This window comes from Uloborus diversus, chromosome 9 (genome assembly GCF_026930045.1).
Source record: "Uloborus diversus isolate 005 chromosome 9, Udiv.v.3.1, whole genome shotgun sequence".
Taxonomy (NCBI): Eukaryota; Metazoa; Arthropoda; class Arachnida; order Araneae; family Uloboridae; genus Uloborus; species Uloborus diversus.
In genome coordinates this window covers 107,652,374-107,673,987 of record NC_072739.1, presented here as the reverse complement: position 1 = coordinate 107,673,987, position 21,614 = coordinate 107,652,374, and positions in this window count along the sequence as shown.

The window sequence follows — 21,614 nt, the reverse complement described above, 5'->3', positions numbered from 1 at the left end:
TCTTCAAATCCAGGGTCGAAAACCACTTGCGTCTGGAAAGAGTGTCCAAGGTGTCGTCTATCCGTAGAAGAGGGTAACTGTCTTTCTTGGTGATTTCATTCAGCCGTCGGTAATCGACACAAAATCTCGTGGAGCCATCTTTCTTTCGGACCAAGACGATGGGAGAGGCCCAAAAACTGGATGACGGTTCGATTACATCATTCTCCTTCATCTCTTTCAGGAGGGTCTCAACCTCTTCCTTCTTGGCGAACGGTAGTCGTCTTGGATGCTGTTTAATAGGGGGGTGTTCTCCAGTGTAGATCCTATGCTGCGTTAAATTCGTCCGGTCCGCATCCTCCGATGTAGATGAAAACAGATGCTTGAAGTCGTCCACCAATTGTTCCGCAGCAGTTCTTTGATCTTTCGATAATGGCGCACTCCCAAATAACTTCGATGTCAAGGACTCAGAAGACACAGTCTCGGGGGAATTGATTCTTCTAATGATGCAGTTTACTGGAGTACAAGTTGCTAACACTTCACCTTTCCGGATATTCCTTGGCCTTTCACTCACGTTGGCGACTCTCACAGGAATTACATCCTTAGAAAGGTCCACAAGCGTAGATGCTACCAGCACTCCTTTTAGGCTATTGCTTAGGTTAGGGTATTCAATGAGTTCAAATCGAAAACTATTGCTTTCTTCAATGGAGCCAGGTATTAATGATTCTGACCTTGAGGGAATCGATAAATCTGTTTGGGCTATTATTTGATGAGCGGATTTTACATCATTTTCAACAATGAAGATGGCTATGTCTTCTCTCATCGAGTGCAGTTCATTAGTCTTGAAGTCAAGGGTGAAGTCGTATTTCTTTAAAAAGTCCAATCCGAGAATGAAGGGGTCCGTGATATCAGCAACGAATGCCGTATGATGGTAGGTGGCATTCCCAAACACTATTTCCAAGTCCACTTTACCCTCAATCTCAATTTTGTCTCCTGTCACAGTCTGGAGACTTACGCGTGGCGATGTCCACAACAGTTTCAATCCGAATTCACGAGCCACATCTGTCTTAACGATTGTCACATTGGCTCCAGTGTCGACAATCAGTTTGCGAGGATTCCCATTTACATGTGCGTAAATGAAGAGTCCATCACTGCCACTACTAGTAGAGGAAATCTGCAGAGCTCTGGTGGAGGTGACTTCCTTTCCTCGCGTAGCTTGGCGAGCCGGACAACTCCGTCGCAGATGCCCTTCACTACCGCATTTCCAGCACTTCTGCTCTTGTTTCTTTTGGGCTGTTATGCTGTTCAGATGTCTTGCCAAGTCACCGAGTTGTCTCTCAAGTTCAGCGAGGTGGGACGACCTGGAAACAGACTCATCAGCTTCCAGAGTTCGGATGGGATGGCGATCCACACGGGTTGCTTGCTGGGTGGCCTCCAACTTCATCGCATACACAACAGCAGAATTCAGGTCTTTGACATCTGCCATCCGCAGAGCTTTCTGGATTTCCGGATCTCGAACCCCGTCGATGTAGTAGTTGAGTGCCAGGTTGTCTCGAACATCCGCAGGGCAGTCGCAAACAGCAAGATGAGACAGTTTCTCGATGTCCGCCGCAAGTTCTTGCAGGGTTTCCCCGGTTTTCTGGAAATGGGACTTTAACTGGAGTCGGCTGAAATCTTTCCGGCACTTCTCACCGAAGCGAAGCTCCAACGCAGATGTGAGGGCGGCGAAATACAGGCGCTGGCGGTCCGGAAGGGTCTGAAGAATGTCCGCTGCGTCACCTCTCAGGGATGCTGCAAGATGGCAGGCCTTGGTAGCAGAGTCCCATCCGTTCGCTTCCGCCACTATTATGAATTGAGTTTTGTAAACCTGCCACGAAGTTTTCCCATCAAATGTGGCAAGTTAAATAACGGTCGAGCAATCGATGTGGGAGCGCCAAACTGTACAGAGCTGTTTTACGCGGTCGCCAGTCGCCTTTCCACGTCCTTAATTATTTCTTCCTTAAATGAAGTCAATTTCTTGTCTTCTTCTTCCAGCTTATTTTCCACATTGGCGATGCGCTCTTCCACAGTATCAAATTTTTCTTCCAGAGCATCGACTTTATCTCCTATGGCGGTTAGTTGATTCTCCATCAAGGTTTTCATCGACGTTAGGTCACTTTTCATTTCATCTTGACTTGTAGAAATTTTAGCAGTTAAATCACTATTTAACAGTTCTTGGTTAGTCGCTAATTCATTTTTCAATTGTTCTTGATTTGCAGTAAAACTTGCAGTCAAGTCACTTTTTACAGCACAAACAGTCTTTATGAAAAAAATGTCCAAAGTCACACTTACTCCAAGAAAGTCCAGAAGAAGCCCCACGTTGGGCGCCAATTGTAACGGATCCGGCGCGACTTCCAACTTTCTTGAAAGGACGACACAGTTCTTGATTAAAAACACAGATAATTTATTTACACTATGTACAGGAAAGATCGTCAACAACTGCTAAATTAATCATCAGCAATTAAGCAAATATCACACCACACCGTAAACTCAACGGTTACACACGTATTTATTTCCAAATACGAAAACAACACAGCGAAATGCCTCGCAATAAACAGAGCTAATACACTCTCAGTTCGAATTCTCAATCGAAACTAAACTTGTTATCACGCGGGACGCTTTTATAAACATCGAAAGAAATCTCTCAAATATTCCACAAGATTCCAAACGCTTCTCGAAAATAGTAGACCGTTATCAAATTTTATCAATGAACAAAAAAGAAATAGGGGTATCGTATACTTTAGCCGAATGTATAGGGGTTGTATATTTATTACGGGAAACTATTTACAGATTACGTTACTACAATAATTACTATTTACAGAATTTGTAACAATATATATATATATATATATATATATATATATATATATATATATATATATATATATATATATATATATATATACGCCCAGACAAGTCCTTAACATTAATACGCTTGAAACTCGATACATAGGTAGTTAGATAGTTTCGTTGTTTGAATTTAGAGCTCAATTCTAGAATCTGTCATTTTGCGTCACATACTCATGCACAACTGATCAGAAGAACAGCGTCTAACAGATGAGTTGATATATAAAAGGAGAAAAAGGATATTTTACTCCTTTTATATATAAAGTTGAAGTTAACCTAGTTGTTTATTATGATGTTTTCTCCAAAGGCAATCTTCCTCTCAATTCATAACTAGTACAGTGAAATTCCGTTACAACGAATACCAATACAACGAAATTTCCGTTTCAACGAACTACATTTTCAGTCCCAATATAACTGTCATTACATTATTTGAATTCCATTACAACGAAATTCCTGTTACAACGAACAAAACTTGAGGTCTCTTGAACTTCGTTCTAACGGGATTTCACTGTATTCAATATGGCTGTGTCAATGACTCTGAAGAGTGTCCGAATCAATTGAAGCCCGACCCTTTCGGATAATTGGGTTTTTCCGAAAAATATGTCTATTTTAATCAATTACCTTTTGTGCGTTGAAAATGAGAGAAAAAAATTATTTTCCAAGAATATAGATTTTAGTTGATCAAACTAGGAGGCTACGCTTTTCATGCTAAGGGTACTTATAAGTGATGTACATTAGTACAGTATGTACTATGTAATTGCCGTACTGTAAACAAAAGTCACTGCTTGTTGAACATCTTGGTCAAAGTTATCTGTTTGACTAGCTTTGTGGAGGGAAAGATATTTAGCGTGTGTCCACAGAATCATTATGTTTTGAATTGCAACAAGTGCAATAGCCTTAATTTTTATTTATTTTTTGCTGAAATTCAGAATGCAAGTCGGATAGATAAGCGATTCGGATGTTTGAAGTTCGGATAATTGGAGTTCTGTATTTATTTGTTCGCGGTAAGAGAAATTGTAGCAAATCCCGATTTTCATGTTCTAAAGGGAACTACTTGAGTAATTCAAAAACTATTTAATAAACGTAATAAATGATGGATGCGTTGTATACTTTAGGTTGCAACAATTAAGTAGCAGTTGCCTCTGCAGCTTATTTGCCATTAGTTAGTACTAGTGCTGCATTGGTACTAATTAGATTGTACTGACTAGAAGGATGACAAGAATTGTACACATTTGAGTGGCTTTTTGTATTTGCTAAAGACGTTTTTTATTTCTTCTATCATAAAAATAACCACATTCCTTTCAAATTTCAACAAAACAAACATATTTATTTTCAATAACTTTCTTTTTTGGTTTGATCGAAAAAACATTGCACAAAAAGTTCTGTAAGTTTTGTTATTTAAAACCAAATTAACACTTACAACTAACTAGTCAAAATGGATCTAAGCCCGTGTTAAAATAACTAATCTTTCTTAAACTTGCGCCAGTCTGAAGCAGACAGAAAACATTAGGATAAGTGTTAATAATTATTCCTAGATCTAGCTGAGGGTTCTTAATTTACAGAACTCTGAAAGAACATCCGATAAATAAACGGAACTTCTAGAAGACTCCAGAAATCGGTGTAATTCAATTATAACAAATCTTCATTTTCACCAAGTTCCAAATTGGTGATTATTGAAAGATTTCTTACTTTGACTCTGGAGCATTTGTGCAATCGGAATAGTTTACGTCTGGGGATGTTGTTGTTTATTGAAACGGAAATTACAATTATCAGCTTTCAGCGCTTTCACGAGCTAAATTCAAACATTTTTAATCTTTTTCATGTTCAAAAAATACTTTATATCGTTTTTAAAAAGTTTAAAAAACATCATGTAAATCGTTTTAAATATTTCTTTTCATAAGGGTTTTTATAAAGTGTTTACTGTCAAAGATTCAAATTTACAAAGAAAAAAAAGAAAAAAAAAAGACTGTCATAGAGTTTTTATTATACTTACTAGCGGTGTCGCCCGGTTTCGCATGGTTTACCTCAAAAATAAAAGTTACATCGAGTGACGCGTGTTTTACATAAATGATATCGAAAATAGATGCTGTAAGGCAGCGTTTGTTAAACTTTCAGCCTGTGTGCTCCCCTTTGAACGCTGATTGAAAGGCCACACACCCCTCACCACCACCACTATACTACCATGTGTGGTTAATACAAGTGTAGTACAATCAGATTTTGAAACTGAAGCTAATTAGGATCCTGAAGCTGGTTATTGAAAGTAGAGAAAAGTTCGTAAAAAAACTTAAATATTACTTCACATAACTTTATTTTGAATAATGTCATTAGAGCACGTAAAATTAAAGAATTAAATACAACCCTATATGAGGTAATCTAGGACCTAGGTGAGGTTCCCATGTAAAACCAGTCACTTTCACAACATCAAAGGTCGAGCTGCCATTGCTTCTTTCAGACGAGTTTTTGACAATTAAGGTGACAAATAACTGCGAACCCGGTAAAAGAAAATTTTCCAGCAGTCTGTGACATAAATTTAAAAAAAAAAGTGTAACAAGATTCTGCTAGGTAAACTGGAGGTTATTAGTCATAAGGCTTATTATAAGTACTCATCAAGAGTGACTGAAAATCAAATGCTAAATTTAAAAAATATTCTGCATAAACCTCTACATTTTATTCTATACAAGAAGCTATCGAGCTTCACACTACAGAACTGCAAATTTAGCTCATGCATCCGTTCCTTTTCTTTTTTAAATTCCATTTTATTTTGAACGGTATGTTTAACCGTTAAATTCAACAGATTTCAGCTGAAAGTACTTAATGTATTTATGATATAATACCAGTTTAGAAATAGTCTGCGAGCCTCTTCTCAAGAATCTACGACGGGTGTCGCAGAGTCGCGCTGTTTCTGCTACCTGGTCGGTGACCAAGCACACCTAAGGATGTTTTCAACGCTATGCTTGATAATTTGACTTCATGTTGAGAATCCAGATTTACAGAGATATGTAGGTAAAAACAACATTAAAATCATAAAATAAAGCGGAAAAGCAAAAAATATTTGCATCTGACCGCAAAATTTAGCAAACTATTATAGTTAGTTTAACTTTCTCACCTTATTTTTTACATATTCAGCTCTCCTTGGAATTCTGCTACTCCTCCTAGAGTGCACCCCCCCCCCCCGATTGAGAAACGCGGCTTCAAGGTGTACCGCTAGGGGAAAATAAACGACCTAGAAATACATACATTTTCTCTTTCGGAATTTTGCAAATTCCCCAACAAACCCGCTGCCTATTTTCTCACTTCGGTTTATTTGCTTCTCACTTAAATGTCGCCAAAGGCAAGTTCTAACGAAGCGACCCATCTTCCAAGAATTCTTAAGTAAACATCAAGAAAGTTACATTTTAGGGATGTCGATAGTATCTTGGAGTCTAGATTAAAATGCTTCCTGCGGTTTCCTTAAGATAATTATTAGCTCGGAAAAGGGCTTGTTTTGCATGTAGTTGCTAACAATTGAGAAATGAACTTTTGGAATTGGATAAGTTAACGCGATTGCGAGGGAAAATTCTCCTTTCCAAACAGGGGTTGAAAATTTGTTGCGAGTTTAAGTGACTTTTGCTTCCGGGCGTTGAAGAAATTTCCGAGCTAGATAATTATGTCACCGCGAGTTGAGTATTTACTCTGTAGGGTAAACTTTTATGCTAAAATTACCTTTTTTCCCCCACAGGTGTGTATATATTTCTGCCAGAGTATTTATATTTCATTTCTAAATGAAATAATTATGTAAATCAATATATTATATTTCTAAAATTTTAAGTGCAACAGATCATTAATATTTATATAGAGTGAAAAATACAAAGTTTTTTGGCTACATGAAACTCGTTTTTCAATTCAAAAAGAAAAAAACAAATGAATAAAAAGAGAGGGAAAACAGATTATGTAGGAAAAAAATACATTCAACAAAAGCGACGATGCGGAAAGAGTCATAAATTCTGGATAGTTATGTAAATCAACATATTAAAATATACTTGAAAATGTTCCTAAAATTTGGATTGCAACACGTCATTAATATTTGTTTCAGGCAAAAAGAAAGTTTTTAAACCCGTTTTTTGATTCATAAAAAAAAAAAAAAAAAAAAAAAAAACGAGTTGATGTGTGCATCACATGTCTTCCTTTTACTCCAATTTTAATGTCATTTCCTCATTATTGGCAATTTTAATGTGATTCAATTGTTTACTCTCTAAATATAATCAACAGTAGCCAAATTTAAACCAAATTTAAAAAAAAAGCCAAATTGATCGTCAAGTTGATGACAAAACTTGGCGATCAAAAGACTGGCGATATATCACCTAGTATCCGACAAATTATAATACAACTTGAGTTTTCATCGAGATTAACAATGATTTCCCCCCCAAAAGGGCCAAAAAACTCCCTTAGAAACATCCGAATGCAACCAAAAGGGAAGGTGCATAACTAGACCTTACTAGGACTCTACGTACCAAATTTCAACTTTCTAGGACATACCGTTTTTGAGTTATGTGAGATACATACACACATACATATGTATATACGGACGTCAGGAGAAAATTCCTTGTAATTACCTCGGGGGTAGTCAAAATGGATATTTCGGGTGTCTGTACGTTTCTAGGCATATATTCACGTGTGGTCGGGTTGAAAAAAAAAAACAAAAAACTCAACATTCATTCGGGGGTGAGAAAAATGGAAATTAACTCCGATTTTTGAGTGAAAATTTTTTCGCGAATACAATGCTTCCTTTTTGTGTAAAAGGGAGTAAAATGGTAAATAAATAAAAATAATAAGTATTGGCATTATTTTTTTCGTAAGTTTTAACTCAAAATTTTTATTTTACTCAGGGGTGATCGCAATCACCCCTGTGTGAGTGTGTGCAAAAAGAATAATGAATGAACGAACAAAAACAGCTAAAAATAGCCTGATATAAATAAAGTACAAATTTTAAAAGTAATTACACTATAGAAGGAACTACGGTAAAATATTCATACTACAGAGGTAAAGGTCAGTGTCACAGTAGAAAATGTAGCGAAATATTGTACTTTCCTTTATTTAATAGTCAGTTTTTTTGATTAAAAAATAATTTTATGACTTAAATGTTTGTATTGTACGTAAGGAAAAAAAAATACTTTTCATTACTTCACACTTGGAATTTAGAACGTTAATATCTGCAGCGTAAATTATTCATCCTCTAATTGAGTGTGTGATGATCGGTTTCTCACCGTTCTGTTCCGGTTGTACTTGTATCTTGTGTACTGGATAATACTATTGCATGATTTTCAGCATTGAACATTATTTTGTATTATGCTACAGTATCGCATTATCATCGTAGTCTAATTTTTTTTCAAAGTTTCATGATGTTTTCACGATCTTTAAATTATATACCTTATACAATAGAACTCCAATAATCAAAACTCTGACTATCCGAAACATCTTTGGAATTTCAGAAAAAAAAATATTATAGCGGATTTAAAAATAATTTGACTTTGAACATTATTAGATAATGAGTCACCTCCTTATAGTTTAGTTATGTTTGGCTTCTAGTCAGGGCTGCCAGAATTAAGAACAGTAAATACGGGACGGACTTCTAGGAGTGGGAAGGGGGGGGGGGGGTATTTTGGAAACGTCTATTCATGATAAATCTGAAAAATTCAGTCGCATCAAAGCATTAAATCTCACAAAATATCACCTATCAAAGTATAAAAATCGTTTTCATTGCGATTGACGACGCATGCACAGAGATATATTTCCTACATTATAATGAGTAAGGAAGAAGAATCCATTCGGTTCTTCATGGTCTGCCGCCAAGACAAAAACATTTTAATGAAATCAAAAGGAAAATAATTTTTGCGTTTGCTGCCACATGATTTTCTTATAGCTCATTATTTCACATTTTTTGTTTTACTTCATTTTCCCCCCTTAAAATAATGTCTCGTTCTGTAATATATTGTTATCAGTTAGAATACGGGACTTTAGCCGTCCCGTATGGTTCCCCGGGACACGGGACAATTTTTCCGAACACAGGACTGTTCCTTGAAATCCTGCACGTCTGGCAACCCTCCTGCTTCTAGCGTACAGTACTTGTACGAAGCTTAAGATATGAAAAAGTGTTGACTTTTCAGTTTTTAATTTAAGATCCCTTTCCTTAAAACTATTTTTTTAATCATTTTAAGCACACATACTGTATTTAACTGAAATAGAATACTTATTGAAATATAATTATCCGAAATTTTTATTATGCGAATGGAATCCGGTCCCAATTGTTTTGGATAATTGGAATTCTATTGTAATAGAAATATCCTGAACGCAAGTGCCTCGCCGAAGACCACTTCTATTGTATTTTTTTTTCTACTTTTTTAACCAGCGTATACGATTCATATTTAAATTAACTTCTGTAAAATAAAAAAAAAACCTAACAACTTAGTAAACTAGTTGGATATTTAATGATCAATAAAACATATGAAATGTTTCCAAGTTACAAAAGCCAAAAAAAAAAAAAAAAAAAAAAAACTACGAACTTAGTAAATAAAACATATGAAATGTTTCCAAGTTACATAAGCCACAACTTTATATAGAAACGTTGCATATAACCAATAGAGAAACTAGATTTGCATGATTGGAAATTAATTGAGAGACATAAAATTGCTAATTTAATTCCTTTTTCTGCTTCATCATTTGCTACTAATCAGAGTTCCGACAGCCATTGAAGCGTATTATTACGTATTACCGTCAGTGAAGAAAATTTTCAAACGTGCATTGGCAATATTTTAATTCCTGTAGGTAATAAAATGACACAAATCACATTCCAGTCAAGAAAAATGAAGTAATTGAGAAATTTTTTAAACTATGCAGTATATCTTTCATTACTACATGACACCCAACAAAAACCCTATTAAAACGGGAGCGTTATAGCTATTGTTTTTCTTTATGGAACCCAATATCTCATCCGCCATAAAATGTCTCGATGATGCACAAGGAAGCTTTCTTCTGAAAGCCATAAAATAACACTCTTATGGCCTTCTTTATTCATAAAAGAAAGCAGCATTAGAATGAGGACAATTCCTTTTTTTATGACATTAATCGGGGAGTGAGGTAGTTCTTCCTTTGTAATTGTGAAAGGGCCAATCTTTTTAAGTATCAAGTTCTGAATGGGCTATTAGAGGGGGAAGATACTATCGAAACCAATAATCGGATAGAATTCAATGCAAGTAGATAGGACTTTTTTGTGTATGTTCATCGTTCATAAAATTGCATGCTATCTACTGAGGATGGAAATTATGCAAAGATAAACAGAAACTCCTTGAAACAAAATAGTGGTTTTGGTAAAATAACCAGTTTGGATATGACTGTGCAAGTAAATAAGTAAGAAGTAAAGGATGTAAGTTGACGTTTTAAAGTTTTGATTAAAACGCTTGTAAAGTTCAAACCTTTAAGTAGGCATTCATTGAAATTTTTGATAAAGTCATACTGAAAAAAGTCATGCTACTAGCATCATGTCTTTCCCCAACGTAGATGAGATGTTCTCTTGTTATTTGTGCTGGCTGTCTCCAAATTTTTGATTTTGGCACTTACATTACTTTGCTTCTCACTGCCTCAAGTGGTCGAGGAAACTTTCATTTCTTTTGGAGCAGGATATGATAGGAACAGTGTTGAACCTTCGATATATGAACAACTTATGCGTACCTTTGACGTCTGGTTATAGCAGCTACATCTGTTGGAGTTCCATAAATCTAATACATAAGGCACATGTATATGATACAAGAGACTGACTTATTTTAGCTGACTTAAGCTACTAAGCTTTAGGTTGGAAATAAGTTTTCTCCATTAGTTGGAGAAATTAAAAATATTTTTTACATGAGAAAAATAATTTTTTTCTATTATTTTTATAAGTTTTTATTTTGATATTTAAGCTGTAGCCTTCATTGGTAGAACAATAATTCTTTCTGAAGAGACGATTTTATTAGGCATATATAAACTTGGGCTCAACATTGATTTTGCTTAACCCTAAAATACAATTGCCTTATATAGCTGAGATACAACCGATTTTTTGCGTCTAATTTGCTTCTAATGTAGAACAATTGTATGTAGAATAACACTTTTCCTTCACACTTGTGTGTCGAACAAATTTGAAGGAAAAGTGTCTTAAACAGTTATTTATTGAATGCTTTGTTGAGTTAAATACGTTTAAAGTCAAAATGACTTACAACATCAAATTTGAAAAACTTGGCTGCAAAGTTCATTCTTGGAGAAAACAGTATCTTACAGTTTTTTGTGGTGAAATGACATAGAAACATTACAAAAAGGATTCAGCAAGAAATTTGTTCACGCCTTACTTGAATGCTTCCACTTTTCACGTTGTAGATTAAGTTATCGGACACAGAAATGGTAAGCAAAGACGGGACACGCAGTATGCCTTGTTCCAGCTCACGTTGGAGGAGGACTTAAAGCAACAATCTGTCTACCAAGATAGTCCCGAAAATGTTCGATTGAATTCAGGTAAGGAGATTGAGCTGACTATTACGCTTGTTCCAAATGGAGATCCTCAAAACAGTTTTCAACAACTAAAATCGTGCATTATCATCCAAGAGAGTTCCAACATTTCGTACTCAAAATCTTTATTTCCGGTCTTGCGGACATAATCATGTACCAAAAGCGTTGTCACATGAATTACTTGAATACAAATGGCAGCCCTTCCAATGCATTGCTTGTTTATACATTTTTCACGTGATATTAGTCTTATCTCCATGTTTGAAAATTGCTATCCCATGAGTTTTCTATACTATTACTTCAGTGTAAGATCTAACGAAGAAGAAAGACGATATCAGTACCTACAAAATATATTTACTAATAATAAAGCTGAAAGTCTGGATGTCTTGTTGTCTGTTCTGAGCATAGCGCCTATACCGCTCTGCCGATATTCTTGTAATTTGGTACAAAATTATTTTGTAGCATAGGGGTGAGCGCCTCGAAGCGATTTTTCGAAAATTCGATTTTTGTTCTTTTTCTTTAAAATTTTGAGACAACTTTACCGAGCTAATTACCATAACAGGGACGAGTAAATTAAAATAACATGAAGGAGCATATTACCATAACATAGACGAGCAAATTAACATACTATATTGGCGAAAAATTCTTCATCCATTATTTGTAAATATACAGGCGAACCAAATGACCTTTTAATTTTCTACTACGTACAAAGCCGTGCGGGAACCGCTAATATTTAATAAAGCATTAAAAAAAAGTTTATTTTACACAAAAATTAAAACGCGATCCAAAAGCTATAAAAGGCTAAGGTTAATTATAAAGTTTTATTAGGTTTCTGTAAAATACGTTTCAGGCGTTGAAAATGTAATTTCATATCGTATTGTTCATTCAAAAAAAAAAAAAAAAAAAACTTCTTTAATGCGACATACATCATTGTAAGAAATTTTGCGTCGCATAAATTGAAGTCTGCAAACTTAAACAGCGCGATAAGAAGAAACTTGGTGCAAAATTATAATCATCTCTTCTCATAAAATATGTCTTTTAAGAAAATTTTCTTCAAAAGAGAAAAAAAGTTTTCCAACAACAAAAAAGTAACATCCTTGTGGTGGCCACATTTTTCATTAAAAATAAAAAAAAAACCCGTTTTACAAGAAAAAAAATCTCACGACATAATGGCGTGGGGAGATAAAACCCAGCGATGCAAGGCATTATCACATTAATCCCATCTTTACGTACCCTTAAAATTACGACCCGTAACTTGCCAGGTAAATTACCTTGCTAAAACGTCTCAAAGAGCATAATTCTTTCCTTCAGAAGCCAAAGTGATAAAGTGCTTATTTAAAAGCTGTTATATCGTGATTTACACTCATGTCCGAACACAACTTTTACGTCTAATTCGCTAACTATGCAATTACTTTTATATCTCCCATTATTTTTGCTCTATTTTTTCTTCGTGAAAGGCAGCAATTTGCCGCTTTAGGCTGTTTTACATCTTTTCTTTTTTCATCTTTTTTCCTCCATCTTCATTTTATAGGACACTGGATTAATGGGTAAAATTAAAATAAAATGCAAAATCTGACGATAGAGAATCTAAAGAAACGCGTGCAATATGTGTGTTTCTGTTTCTTTCAACTACCACAGTTGTGTGACTGGGTAAAATAATCCTCAGATATATATATATATATATATATATATATATATATATATATATATATATATATATATATATATATATATATATATATATATATATATATATATATATATATATATATATATATATATATATATATATATATAAATATAATAGAGAATCGACTAGTCGAGTAACGCTCTTGACGTCACCAACAATGAAACTCGCGTCATAGCAGGATAATTTGATAATATTTTTTGGCGATACTTAGCGCGCAGGGAAATGCTTTATTTTGACAAGGCTAAACTGGATCCGGTAGCTTAACTGTTTTTCTAGTAAGACAGTCATTTTAAGAGAGCGAAGAAACGAAAACGTTTCTACTGGAGTTTACTGTTCATCAACTACAGTTAGCGTTAAAATATCATCTATCAATATATCACCAAACAGGCAATTTCTTCATTTGTGTATAGAACGAATAATTTTTACCCTTCATTTCTTGATGGGCGATTTTCTAGTATAGCAATAAGAGGCTTAAAATGTATTAAGAAGCAAAAAGATACAACTTGGAATGTACAAAGTTGCAAAAACAATGTCTAAAGTTACCCGTCTTGCTGTCGTGCCCAGAGAGTTTTCTTTGAAGCTTCTATTATTTCTTTTTTTTCTCTTGAGTATTAAAAGGCTGCCATTATCTTCAAAAGTATACACATAGAAGATAAAGAAATTTTACTTTATACTTTCTTCAAAAAAAAAAAAAAAAGATCGTTTACGTCGACGCCATGTATTTGCATTATGGTTCATTTACAGATTATAACCGAACTTTTAAAGTTTCAATGAATTAGTATATTTATTTGGAGGATATGTTTTCATTTTAGGGGCTTTTTTAATGTTGTTTAAATCAATTACTATCCGTTAAAAAATAAAATCTAGGAGTTCGTGTATTTGCATGTGTGTTACCGGTGAAAATTTTTAAGAGAGTAAACCAATATGAACAATTTTTTTGTTCGAAAGCCCTTCTCTTTATAGCAACATACCTGAACACATTTTTTTTGTTATTAAATAGAAAGCACAAAGCAGTTTTCTCTTGAAAGAATTCCTTAATATAACCAAAATAAGTATTTCCAGACAACATTACATTTCTGTCTTTACTTTTGACGCGCAGCATTTAATGCTTTACGCATTGAATAAACTTCTTTCGAAAGCTTTATCGCAGCTGGATGTGAAGGATTTGATTAAAGAGCTTTCTCTTTAGCATGGCAGCAAAATTCAAAATAATTTTTATAAGCAATAAAAGAGGTGAAATTCAGCATTATTATTTCATACTAAAACTTCGCTTTTGCATTGTAGATATTTAAATTCCGTAGTAGATTCTGATCTTGCATAGCGAGTGCAAGTTCTTATTACTGACTAGGCAAATGTTTATGAAGAAAATGTCAAACTAGAAAGAAGTACTATTGAATTAAAGATAAACTTAATTTAGCAGTTATTTAATGTTTGGAAAACGTCAATATCGTTTTCTCTATAAAATCTTAGACACATATGAATAAAAGTTAGTACATGTTTTCCTGTCAAATATCAAGCTTAAAGGATTTTTGGAGCTTGGAGGGACGGTATCAAGAAAATGGCGTAGTTATTGGTCATTTATAAATAAGGAACCCCTCATGACTGTATGTTTGAATTTAAGATCAATTTAAGTTTCATATTGATGGAAAAATATGTTTTAAGATAGTGTGTATATTGATGTATCATATTTCAAGTAAAATATTGAATCTAATACAGTATAATGGGGTTGTTTCCTTTAGTCAAAAGTAGTACTTCTAGTCACTGAAATTGATAGAATGAGCAAAAAAAAAAAACATAGACCCAGAAATTTTTTTCATTTTCCCAGCAGTTATTTTTTAATTAATTTTTTAAAATGTAAGATTATGAAAACAAGACGTGAGCTTGATGACGTCACACGAATGATGCTCTTTGGAGCATTTTGTACCGCGTTTCTACGTTATGATAATCAAGAAGCGAATTAAAATTGCGCTCTACGTTTGCTACCAACCATATTGTTGCCAATACACGTGAGTAAAGATGATAACTAAATATTTTGCTCTGTGAATGGCAACACAGAATTCATTTGTGACGTCATCGGCAATAAATGTAAACAATGAAAGCGCAACGATTTAAGCATTTTTTTAAAAAATATTAAACTTAAACAAATTACTTAAAAAATGATTAGATCCTTTGTTTTTAAGCATGTTCTTTCAGAAAAAAATACTTTTAAAATTTTGGAAACGACCCCATTGTGTAAATTTTTTATCTATTCACAATACTTTTAATATTGATACATTAAAACAAAAATTATTTTTTTATTGTTACTAAAGTATATTAGAGTAAAAACAAAGCCAAATACAGTAAAACCTGTAAAGTTGACCACCTGTCTAAGTTGACCTCCTTTTTCAGGCACGGAATTAGCCTTTATCGTATAAATCAACCTCTGTAAGTTGACCACCTGTTTAAGTTGACCACTAAAGTAGTGCACCGCAAGTGGTCAACTTACACAGGTTTCACTGTACCAGATAAATATGACAAGTAACGTGGCGTCCCCTCTATCTAATTTTGCACAAATTTTGGACTATGCATTTTTAGTTTTGCACATTTTTAAAGATGTCCCCATTGGAAGGTTTCATCTTCGAGCTGGGTAAAATCAATCCGTTTTGGAGAGAAATTAGGATTTTTTAATGAACATGTTTTGACAATTGATCGAATCAAGTATGCTTGCATTCATGCTGGAACAGCATTCCAGCCAACTGAAAAATGACGAACGACGAATGACGAAATGACGAATTTGACAAAATTTCTTCAATACTCTGATCAGAGAAAGGCGAAACTGTTTGGTGTAATACTTGAAGGACATTACTTAGAGCAAAGTATAGGGGAGAGTGGCCCAAAGTGGGTAGGCACTCGAATGTGCAAGGTGTTATGTATGCGTATGTCGTGTTTACTCGAACACCCCCGAGTTTCAATCAGTCCTAGGTAAGCAGCAGTGAAGCGGTATGGAGTAACTAGACCTAAATAAAGAAAAAATGATACATTTCAAAAAAAAAAAAAAAAAAAAACTCTAGATATGTAACTTGTCAGAAGTCAAAAATCAGTTCATTTTTTAAAATATCGGTATTACATTATTCCGACACCATCCACCTACAAACTACAATGGTCATTTCTTTTGTTTCTTTTTTAAATTTAAGGTTATAATTATTGAAATAAAAAACGTAATTTCGGGCAAAACAGGTAAGGCAAAGCAGGTATAAGATTTAATCATATATTTATTAGTAATTTCATGACACATGTGGTGACTTAGATTTTCCATTTCAATTGGATAAGTATAACTTTAAAAAGTTATTTTTTATGATGACAATTTGTTAGTCTATTAATTCAAACAGTTGTTTCTTTATGTTTTACAAGTGGTACCCGCACGGCTTTGCCCGTAGTAGAAAATGAAAGGGTCATTTGGTTCGTCTCTATCTTTACAAATATTGGATAATGATTTTCACGCCAATTTGCTATATTCATTCGCTTGCCCATGTTACGGTTCCGCGTTATGATAATTTCGTAATTTATCATAACGTGGAACCGTATACCACGTTGTGATGATTTGCTCGGTAAAATTTTCTTAAAACTGGAATAGAAAAAGAACAAAATCGAATTTTCGAAAAATCTCTTTGAGGTGCACAGCCACATGCTACAAACTAACTTTGTAACAATTTTCATGAAAAAAGGCAGAACGATCTAGGCGCTATGCACGTCACAGAGATCCAGACAGAAATCCGGACAGAAATCGAGACAGACTTTCAGCTTTATTATTAGCAGAGATAAACAAATGTGCTGACTTAGATTTTCAATTTAAATTGGATATGTATAACTTTTTTTTATATCTATTTTTTCAAAATGGCAGTTAGCTAGTCAATTAGTTTAATCATTTATAACTTTATATTTCGTCAGCAAATGAACCTAATCACAATTAGTTAAACTTATCCGAGCGGATTACCCACTTTTGGCCTCCTGGTAGGGCAAAGCGGGTTTTTCAAGTATTTGTAATGTTTGATAATAAATAAATATAGGGTTTGAAATACTGCAAAAATCACTTTTTATTTGAAAGTTCAAGAACACTGCTAGGAAATAAAATCGAAATCGTTGCAATAAAAATCCTAAAACTACAATTTTTTAAAGCGTTCTTCGTTAACTTACCCGCTTTGGGTCACCCTCCCCTGTAATCTGAGGCTAGCTATACGGTAGTCTATTGAACACCAACGTTAAATTATTCAGTGAAAAAGTAATCATATTACTTCAAAATCAATTGATCACAATGAAGAATAGTTATGATATGACTAGAATAAACTTGGTACATAGCTGTAGCAATACAACTTGATATGAAACGTAGTTGTGGCAATATAAGTGCACATGGAACATGGATGTAGCAATATATTTGGACATTGAAGTTAATTTAGCTGAAAAGACGGGGCACGGAAAATAGTGTGGCAATATGACTGCATATGGAACACGGTTATGGCGCAATTACAGGACATGGAGTGTAATTGTGTTAAAGTAAATGAACAAGGAGCATAGTTGTGGTGGTAATTTGCCTGGACATGGAGCATATTTGGTGCTTTATAAAAGGACATGAAACATTCTTGCAGCAATATAAAGTTTTTTTTTTTGACAATGTCTTATGTCACACCGAGATAGTACAATATAACTTTCTAAATGTTCAAAAGCCACCAAAAAGATGTCGGGAGAGCACAGCAGAATGGTAGCAGATTTTGCTCAACCCAGGGTGCACCACGAGGAGGGTCGCTACCTCGCAATATGCAATAGAAAGTAATGGATATAAGGTTTTTGCATTTTTGTGTCTTATCTTTAAAATATTTACCGGCGTATCTAAGGTTGTTTCAAACACGTGTATTTAGAAAATGTAACATTTAAAACCATTTATCTTAATGTATTGAAACAGAGAACTATGAAACATTATCTGGTCCCATAGCTTCTAGGTAATATTTCAACGAATTGGTCAGTTCTTCTTTCTGCACTGTACTTAGTTTTTAGATTCGTACTATCGCTTTTTGCCCCAAACTGCAAAAATTCATAAAACTGCTCAGGATTTTTTTAAAATAAATATTTTTTTATGATGCGCAAAAGTTTATGAGCAAGGTTACATCAAAAAATGTTTCCCAAAATAGTGTTCTCAAAACCAAAATTTTTACCATTTCACACAATAGTTTTATCTTGCTCTGAAAAGATGAAAAATAAAGGAAAGCTTCTTTTTCTGCTTTTCGACTTCAATTTTAACTCAATGCACACATGCATAAAGCTTCAAGTCATGTTTGAAACATCTGAATGAAGAAATTCCCGAAATATATTTCACCTCGAACAAAATATTATTACATAAACAAAATAAATTTTCTTAGATAATATTACCTTTCTATCTCCCTTTTTGATATACGGTATTTAGTGTGTTTAACGCATCGAATAAACTTCTTCCAAAACCTTTATCGCAGGTGGATGTGACAGATTTGATTAAAGAGCTTCCTAGTTGCTTCACTAGTAAAATGTAAAATCATTTTTCCAAGCAGATTTAACGCGTCAAATTGAATATTATTTCTTACTCAGATTTCGTTTGATCTTATTTTGCTTTAGTGTATTAAAAAGGTTCATGTGAGTTTCAGTTTGCATAATGAGTTTGCACGCTCTCGTATCTGAGTGGACTGTTTATTTCAAACAAATGTCAAGTGGGAAAGAAATACGGAAATTAGAAGGATTAAATGAAGTTCAAGAATTGAACAGCACATAATATAATTAGAAAGTTTCAGGAGTTCTTTCTTTTAATACTTCGGCTGGATACGGTAGAGTGAGTAAATATTAAATGTTTAATATTTTGCTTTTATTTAGAACTAGTGGTACCCGCACGGCTTTGCCCGTAATAGAAAAATTAAAAGGTCTTTTGGTTTGCCTGTATATTTACAAATAATGTGTGGTGAATTTTCTCGCCAATTGGCTTGTACCCATGCTACGGTTCCACGTTATGATAATTTCGCATCTCGTCAATTAGCTTGTGCCCATATTACGCTTCCACGTCATAATAATTTCGTAATTTACTCGTCCATCTTATGATAATTTTGTTCTTAAAATTGGAATAGAAAAAGAATCACATGTAATTTTCGAAAAATCGCTTCGAGGTGCAGACCCCCATCCTACAAACTAATTCTGCGCCAAATTTTATGAAAATCGGTCGAACGTTCCAGGCGCTATGCGCATCACAGAGATCCTGACAGACAGAGATCCGGACAGACAGACTTTCAGCTTTATTATTAGTAAAGATACTAGGAGCAGCGTTTCTAGGTATTGCCTAAAAGTGCTGTTTTAAACTAGATAAGTTTATTTTCTGTGCTCTTAAATTTAGCTATCTTGCTTGCAATGGATTCTCTTAAATAATATGTATTTTCATAAAATTTTTTGCATCTTGTTTTTTGCTTTCCCGTAATTGTTTTTTTAAGACGAATATCTGAATTTGAACTCTGAGTGGATCGCCTTTTAGGGTAAGAAAAGGTCAGCCGGCAATGTTGACAAAATCGTGATCGGAGATTTACAGTTAAAAAATTGATGAAAAATACACATTTGAGTACTATAAAGGTTTTTGCAGAGTTGAATGAAAATGTTTACATTTAATTTTCACCTAAAATTGTTCGACAAGTTCTCTGATTAGCTAGTTTAAATGGGACCTCTTCCCGCAGAAATTTTCTTGGCAGTGAGAAAAACGGAAAGCTTACGCTTTTCGTCGCAAAACCAATAATAAATAAGCTCAGAACGTTTTGGAATTACGTCTTACTTACAGGTAAAATGAATTCAACATTTTTGGTTAAATTGTTGTATAATTGTAAATAGAAGAAAAAAATTAGGAACTTTTATTCTTAAGAACTTAGTTGGACCAGTTAATCAGGACAGTAAAGATGTTCTTGTGTGAGGGTGCATATCAGCATCAGGACTTAGTAGTTTAGAATTTTTTGATGAAAAAATGAATCGTGATGTTCATTTAAATATTTTAAAAACCAATTTTAAACTCTCAGCCAAAAATTTGGTTATCGGAAACAACTTTGTTTTTTTTTATCAAGATAACGCTAAGAAGCACACGGTTTTCAACGTTTGCGTCTAGTGCCTCAAAAATTATCCTAAAGTTTAGAAAATACTCCTTCAATCTCCAGATTTGAACTTGATGTAACATATTTTGAGATATTTGGAAGCTAGATTACGAAAATACGTCTTTGAAACGAAAACAGAGATAGAAACAGACTCAAAGTGTGGTTGAACACTTACTCAGAAATTACGCAAAAAAAAAAAAAAAAAAGGTAAGAGAATGAAATTTATTCCCAGACGTTTAAAAGGTGTTTTTGATACTGCATGATATTCTACTAAATAATAATTTATTAATAAAAAGTTAGATTATTGAATAAAATATAGATATTTTTTAAAGTGTACGAAGACTTTTGTGAGATAAAATTTCTGGCATTTTTTGGTTTTTGATTTAAAAAAAATAAGTTTTAATATTTTTTAAAAGAACATCATGTAGTTTTGTTGAAAATTGATCATAGATCTTATAACTAAACACGTGTTACGAAATATTAATTTTAAACAGTGGATAGGGTCCTATTTATTGAAAGTCATAGGTGTACAAACATTTTTGGGAGCCACTGCATGTATACACACATATTCTTTGTTTTATTTATATACATGGATTGCAAAAAATCCCATTGAAGCGGTACTAATGTAATATATTTCCGTTACTTAAATTCGTTACTTCATTGCATTTTGTCTTTTAAAGTAATCTTACAATTGACACGTTAATAAAATTGCGAACAACGGCAGTTATTACGTCATTTAAAGAATTTACTCCGCCTTCTGAGAAGTAATTAGGAACGCAATATATTTTGTGAGTACGAAACGATCCCAATTCCCTTTTCACTATAATGTCGTGGAATATGAAAAAGCAATTTGTCACTTTAAATGAACTCGATATTAAAGCCATACGTGTTAAATGGGAAAATAAAATTTCAACTATTTTTTCTTAATTAAATTGAGTTTAAAAGTCAGCAATTCTTTTTTTTTTCTCTTGCACTTCTTATCTTAAAATGGAAAACCGATCAAGTAAATAAAGTATTGTTTGCAATATTCCTCTAAGCAAACAGCTAATTAAGAATTGTTTACGGCACTTGATTTGTATCAATTTATTTTTATTTTATTTCTCAGTTTATTGATTTAGATTCTAACCGTCATGCTTTAGCGTTTGCTTTATAATTATTTAACTTGGATTTTAAAATATATACGGTATAATTTAAATATACTGCATGCATTATTTTTTCATTTTTTCATTTTAATTTTTACATCATACCTTATACCTGTATATCAAAAAAGTCTTAATTTTAAAATTGATTCAATTAATCAGTAACTTATGGTTCATACCAAACAAAAAATAAAAGCAAAAATATTTCGAAACATGGGTAATCGAAACAAAGCCAAATAAATAGAAAAGAAATAAATCTGTTTCAGCAGTAGAAATTTCAAAGTAGTCCTAGGTACC